Genomic DNA, 7885 nt, shown 5'->3' with positions numbered 1-7885 from the left:
TCCACTCACTAATAGAAAGGACTCTTACTGAGAAGCATTATTCCCAAAAGGAGGAGAAGATATGAATATATTTAGGTCAGATTTTGAAAACTTGTCATGGACCATGCAATAGTAGCAACTAAATCAGAAAACTGTTAAACGTGTTTGAGCATAAAGCTCCTATAACACAAATTGCAACAAAAGCTAAAGTATGCCCAAACACGAATAGTATAAAAGTTCATAACGTTTTTGTAAAGGTGTTTCCTAAAGATTGAAAGAGTAGACTGGTAGCCCATCCTTTAACCCCAAAAAAAAGGATGCTTCATTAGTTGCCAATGGTAGTCATGAATTCTAAAGTGTAAGGATAATTTTTGAGTGAGCAAAGGAAAACGAAGAAATAAGAAGGTTTAGAGATCACCATGGTTTCCTTGTCGAGACTACTTCTCGCTATCAACTTTCAAAATGCATCAGTGTTTCCCATCGTCTACTTCAAATTCTTCCCCTATTTTATTGTAATTACCAAGTGCTCATTAATACACGACTTGCTCTCTCATGAAACCTGGTGTTCAAGACTTCATTAGCCAATGTAGTACATCGACAACCTCCACCATTGCCATCGATTGAGCCTTCCCCTTCTCCCTGCCCAGAAGAGAAAAAATTTAGTGCCACATCTTGAAATGCTTATGAACCTCCATCACTGGGATAAGTTGAGGGATGAATAAAGTTGCCATGCCTATCATGCGTAGCTTTGAAAAAGGGTTGAAATGGCTCTTACAATCTCCACATGTATGCATGAGATATAGCTCAAATCATGTTGCAGGGCGACTAGGAGAAATAACAAATAATTTGACTTTGTCAACATTTCTTTGAGCGGGTCTGCAGTTAAGCCAATGATTGCATTTTCCCTTGAAGAAGGGACGACTGTTGTTTTCTTTCTTATAACTGCTTCACCATCTAGCACAAAATTGATATTTCCCTATCCTTCCAATTGACACTGGTTGAATACTTCCTTGGTGATTTGAGGTGCTTGATAGTCACCTTGAGACCTCTCAAGGCTTGTACCACCTAGTTAAGGTCACAGAGGGACCATCTCCAACTAAGATTGAGGCCATGAATCTCCTAGCCAACAAAGACAATAGTGGAGGGGTTGAGGTTAAGGGCAAGACCATGTTGAGTGTGGTGAATGCTTTGGGAGAAGACATTCATGTAGGGAGTTTCTCTTAGGTTCGTCTCTCTCTCTCTCTCTCTCTCTCTCTCTCTCTCTCTCTCTCTCTCTCTCTCTCTCTCTCTCTCTCTCTCTCTCACATATACACACACACACACACACACACACACATCCCTTTGGGGACCCTTGTGTGATTTGGATATGTTTAGATTCCAAGGATCTGTATATGTTGAGACCTCTTCTTATAACCTTTATAATTAAATATTATAGAAAGAAAGATGTCCTTGGATAAAGCTGGAAAAAACTTGGACCACCACATGGTGAATAAAGAGGTGGCCCCCTGATCAAGTACGCATGGAACACTTGTCAGTACTTTAGTTGCCCATTACTAGTGAGTTGTGTATTAACAATTTTTTAATAATAAAAGATAGAGAATGGACACTTGGGCCATAGGTACTAATTGATGGAGGGAGAACCAAGGCATCTGGTGCATAGATATCCAAAGTCAATGTGCACTAGCATTGTTCTCATTAGACAAAACCCCTCATGCTCTGCTACTGCTTGGATGATAGCTACACAATTAGCAATGCATGTGGCAACATACCAGCCTCCATCGATAAGCACACATCTCACAAATGTGCTGACCCCCCCTATTAGCACCTTGGTAAAAATATTCCAGTGAGGAACCCCTTTTGTGTTGCCTCCTTCTTCGAGGGGGGTTGATGTTGGGAAATCAGCCCACACCAGGTACGCAGCACCAAGGGATCGCTGCCCACCAATCAGAAACTCCCTAGGATTCACTCTCAGCAAGAAGTTCCTCACCTTCCGCAAAACTCTACATAACAAAGCACAAAATCATTGCCATGTCCATCCTATTTCCAACCCCCCATCTTGCATGATAATGGGGTTTGCAGCTGTGATCTTGACCTTCTCATAGGGCCTTTCCCACAGCCACCCAATCCACATTCAACACTCGATGGTACATAGTGGGCTCAACTTCTTCATGCACTTCCACCTCCTTTTTCTTTCATTGAGGTCTGGATGTGCCACCCAATTCTAGTGTTCTTTTCGTCAAGGGGTCCACCACATCGTGCAACTTTTCCTTGCCCTTCATCTTCCTCTTTATAGATCCTTGGTCCTCAGTATGTTCCTTTCTTGTCTCAAACTCTACAAATGGTACATCCAAGCCTGCTTAGAATATGGAGCACAAAAACGCCCATCACAAATCCTTCAAAAGAAAAAAACATCACCCTTGACCAAAGCTTCCTCTGAACTATGCATACGACCATCCGGGTAGTCTAGCCACCATGGACAAACTTTCTTTTCCCACTACGTCATGCCATAGGAGTGCCATCATTTTCGATACATGCAAGAAGAACTTCCGACTGTCCTCTTCAAGCCAAATATCTGTCTCCATTGGGGCTTCTGATATCTTCTTCTCCCTTAGCATTTTGACAAAGAACCTTTGCCACAAAACATGTTAGCTTCAACCAAGAACTGCAAATGTCTACAAAATAACAAGGACTACAAACCACAAAGATAACCTCTCTTATCAGTAGACAACCCTTCTCACTAATTTGTCATGTTAGCATCTCCCCCCCAGGCATGGAGCACCATTGCCCCCTTGTAAGTAAACCCGCTCACATAGCAAATCTACCCGCTGAATGTTTTTTTGCACATTGTGATATGCCACGCTAAAGATTCTTCTTCCGAAACGTATTCAAACACACACTCCTTGCATGCATGCTAGCATCTCCCCCCCAGCATGGAGCGCCACTGCTAAACCATGGCAAGCGTGTAGTTTTGCCATAACAAATGGAGACTCCCCCCCTACATTTCTTGAATGGGTCAACAAGCCCGGATCCTTCGTTCACAATGATCTGGCCAACCAACACCAACATCCTCAACTGCATCACCCACATTTACTCGGCCTGCTCTCCACTAGACCTGCTAGATGCAATAGGGAAACATGTTCAGTGAGACATGGTGATGTATTGTAGCCAACTTTGAGGTGGCTCAAAAGAACACCAAAGACGTGGCAACAAAGGAACATCATTGTCAAGCTGTTCAGAATCATGCCATGTGTGCACTCAATGGCAACCACTTGCCTATAGATTTTCCATGGCACTAAACCAAAAGACCATTTCAGGGAGCAATGCATGCTGTACCTACCATTCCACAGAACCGAGCACTGTCTGGACGACACGAACCCCACATGGCATGACTTGCACAGCGCCAAGAAGGACGAGATTGCCAAGAATGAGGGATTCTTCAACAAGATAAAAATGTACAGTAATGTCAATCAAGCCAAAAGCATAAGCACAACGATGTCGCACGGAACATCAGCATCTGGCAATATAGGGCTACAAAAGTTTGACCTACAAGACGAGATGGCACACCACCAGAGGGCGACGGAATTCCAAAGCCCATTGTAGTGTCCACAACATATCATGCCAAACAAAGAATACTATGACATGTACCATAAAACAAGCATTAATTAGCGTGCAATAATCAATGACATTTTGCTGAAGAAAAGGAACATGCCAGCAAAAAACATCATGCTCTTCTTGTCTGGCAATGCAGGGTCCGAGAAGATTTTTTCCACAATGGTTATTGTGCAAGCTTTGCTACGACTGTATTCACACAATTAAACTTCAGACAATGAGCTCGCTCACGCACTGCTAATGGCATACACTGGCAAAGCAACATGAGGCGTTGGGGATAGCACCATACACGCTACGCTCCACCTTCCACTACGAGCAGCTTCCTATGTGGCCCTCTCGGCAGAGAAGCTCCAAACACTATCTGCACTATACAAGAATGTTGACCTGATAGTAATTGATGAAATATCGCTTGTTGGATTGAACACTTTCGTCTCCGCCCGATATGTGCATGCGAGAAATAAAACACAAACATGACAAGCCATTCGGTGGGGTGGACGTCTTGCTCTATGGAGACCTCTGCCAGGCAAGCCCCGTAAAGGACTCCTGGATATTCTCCCAGGACTTAAGGAACAACAATGTACTTGGCTCTTGCTGGGGAACCCACATCTAGTGCTATGAACCGAGTAGACCAATGTGCCAAAGGCCGGGCACATTCCTTCAAATATCGAACAGAATCCGCCTGGGATAACAAACAGAGGACAACATTGCATTCCTAAACGAGGCACATATGAGGCCTGTACCACATATGGAAACAATGCCACACCTATTCTACACCAATGTTGCAAAAGATCATCACAATAACTACGTTTACGAAGCAAACCAAAGAACATAGCACATGCTAGTGGCCACAGACCACAAACACAGAACATGCAACAAAAGGGTAAGCATATCTTAAGACCCAAGGAAGACTAGAGGGCTGCACCAAAAACTCAAACTCAAGGAGGGGATGCTAGTTGGGATATTCTCTAGCAACTTTGACATTGCAGATGGTATAGTGAATGGGGCAGACGAATGCTTCAGAAAATGGAATACCACCACCAAACCACCTATAGTGTGGATAGAATTGACAGACGTCACTGTCGGCGGATGCAAGGCACGTGTCGAGCATAGCAACAAGCACGCATATGAGAGGTCAAGTAGTTAGACTCCAGTAACGCAAATCACTAGGGAGTTCCAAATTGGGAACAACCACTTCAACATAGCATGCCGCAATTCAGCCAGCATCAGCAATAACTATTCACCGAGCATAAGGCCTAACAATGGGAGCACTAGCATTTGATCCCTCAAACATCTGCACGCATGGGCTTGTCTATACAACACTTTCATGCATCCACGATCCAAGCAACTTGTACCTACTGCAAACCCTTCAACATAATAACATCAAGGTGGACTGCATAGTGCTACAAGATATGCGATGCTTGGGGGAAGAATCAAGGTGGGTGCTCGAGGGATTTGAAATAGTTGACGCAACAAGAAGCATGTGCCTCATACAAAGCCTCAACACAAGGTCGTTCAATGCGCAAAAACAAGATATCTTTCACACTGTGACGTTAATGGGTGCAATGGTTTTGTGCCTACAAGAAACACACAATAGATGGCAGCCATGTCGCACTTCCAAAACTCACGCACGTCGCAACAACGGAGGGGCTAGGCCTAGTCACATATTTCCACGAGTCTATACATGTCCTACATGTGCAAAAAAATTCGAACAAGGATGCGAATGCATGCTCACAATCATACACCAAAAAGATGGGAAAAAAAAAGCTGTGATAGACGTTTACAAGCACCCAAAAACGAAGGCCAAAACACTTTGCAATACACTGGAAAATCTGCTTCTTTCAATCTCGTCGGACATGGAAACGTATGCACTAGGAGACTTCAACATTGACTACCACTCCAAAAGCAAAAGCACAACCGTCTTGAGGCAATTCATGGAATCAAAACAAATGCAATAGCTGGTGCAGACACCAACAACTGTCCATGGAAAACTATTGACCACATATGGACCACATCAACAAACAACAATAAAACAACAAGCTCAGCGCACATGTACTGGCCAGACCACTCAATCATCCACACTAACTTGTAAAAAAATAACAACAACAAGTTTAAGTAGGTCAAAACAAAGCACAAACAAAAAGAAATCATGGGCCCATAGGGAGGAACACCTAAGGCAGGCCAATTGAACATAGTTCAGCCTTGTTTTGTTATTTTTGTTAATTTATTTATTCATGAAGGAAAGTGTGTAATTTAGTCAGTTATCGTTTTATGTAAAATTACAATTAAATAAGTTTTTAATCGTACAGTTGGGATTAAAACTCCACTGACCCCACCCGTTGACAGAAGGATCGGGTACTTTGTTGTGTCTCACATCCACATTTTTACTCATTCACTTTTTGGCTTGCCCTCTGGGTAGCCTAAGCAATCGTTCCAATTTTGCAAATCAGAAATTAGGGAATTCTTGTAATTTTGCCACTTTTTTAAGCATGCAGACACGTGGGAGAGTGGTTTCAAGACTCTTGGCTTTTTGCACAAGGGACGATTGATGTACCTTTTTGTGGAGCGACGTTTGACGATGTGTTTATTAGGGTCACCAGTGCATGGCTTGAAGATCTATTAGCTTTGGGACCCCCTTCCCAAATCTAGAGAACAAGTCTCAGCATTCATCTCGCCACGCCATCGAAGTAGGCATTTTGTCTTGTTCTTCATCACAGCACCATAGAGACCATAGCCTTGCCTTGTTCCCTCTTTGTTGGAGCTTCCATAACCATCTCCTTTGCCTTCTTCCCTGCCTGCAACACCCTCTCTTTATTTCCCTCTTTGCCGGAGCTTCCATAGCCATCTCCTTTGCCTTCTTTGCTGGAGCTTCCTTTGACTTCTTCCATGCCTACAACACCTCGGAGCCTCCCTGCCAATCTCCAAGCTCTCTTCCTTCTCTTAACATTATGGACACCTCGTAGGCTTGCCAGAATTTGCAAAGATGACAGCACGAGGTACCGAGCATTTCGAATTCACTCCAGGATTTTTTGTTTGGTACCATATCGTGAAGGATCCAAGGGTGTTAATCCTGCACCCCTTTCATCTGCAGGCTGTAAGGTTTGAAGTGCATCACCTTCCAAGGGTACTAAAGGTATACATTCGGCTCGTCATTCTTGGTCATGCATGTTGCTTTTCATGTGTATGGCTAAATCTCATCTATCCCAGCGGTGAAACCCAGTTCTCTGTTGTAGCTTTAGAGCAAGGCTACATGAAGTTGTATGTTTCTCTGCATTGTTCTCTAGTAGGCTGAAATAAGTGGAATCACGTTGTGACTCAATGAATCATATTTGGAAAAGATGAACCGTTTTGATGGTCTATAGATATGGAAATCCAAACTTCTTTTGGGAAAGAAAAACGTGAGTCACCTTGTTAGATGTGTGATGCTTTGACTGCAAAATACTAACTCATTACTTTCTATCTAGGATTTTGTAGCTCTTGGAATCCCCGGCCCAGACCCAATTGCAAGCCCTTCTCCTCCCCCATAAGACCCTCATCCTCCTCTACCTTTTCTTCTCCTAGTCATTTGTGTGAAGTGCTTCTACCAACTTTTTGTATTGAGAGTTTGGGTTTGCGTCTTTGCAAATCCTTCCCCCCATAGCTTGTCCTTCTGTGTGACCAAAAGTATCTCCCAGCAAGTCATTGTCTTTAGGTATAACTTCTCACTCAAACTTACTAGTTGTTGAGAACGCTCATCTTTTTTTTTTTAATGACAGTTCTTGGAGTTGGTGAAGGAGTTAAGAGCATTCCTTCAATCATGATTCGAGATGAGTTTTGTTTCATCTTCTTATTTTCTACTACAACAGCTTCTGATTGAGGTAGATGATGCCTTGACATGAGTAAGAAAATGGACCATCCACGACAAGAACTCTAGATTCAGCATCCACCCTTGAGGTTGGATATGAAACTAGTAGATTGAGCAGTGATGATCATGCATTGCAACTGTGATCGGACTTGACCATCAACTATGACAGCCGCATGTGGGAGAGCGTAGCCTCTTTGGCTTGACGATATTGTCTCTACAGTGTAGAGAGTTGTAACGGCGCTGGCTACCCCTCGCGTCAATTCACTGCTCGGCATGTTCTTGAAACTTTCGAGGGACTCGTTCTAGAGTGCTGAATATGTAGAAGCTACAAGCATTGCCTGATCTTTTACGAAGATTAAAGGCTCTTGTTCAATTGCTTCCACAAATGGATGTAAATCATGCAACGGATTGATGATGGAGGCATTTCCTTTTCTCTTATGCTGTATCTTTCATGTT

This window comes from Dipteris shenzhenensis, chromosome 21 (assembly GCF_047967505.1).
Source record: "Dipteris shenzhenensis isolate YYH24624 ecotype China chromosome 21, Dip_SZ_1.0, whole genome shotgun sequence".
Taxonomy (NCBI): Eukaryota; Viridiplantae; Streptophyta; class Polypodiopsida; order Gleicheniales; family Dipteridaceae; genus Dipteris; species Dipteris shenzhenensis.
Note: the sequence above shows the minus strand (reverse complement) of the source record.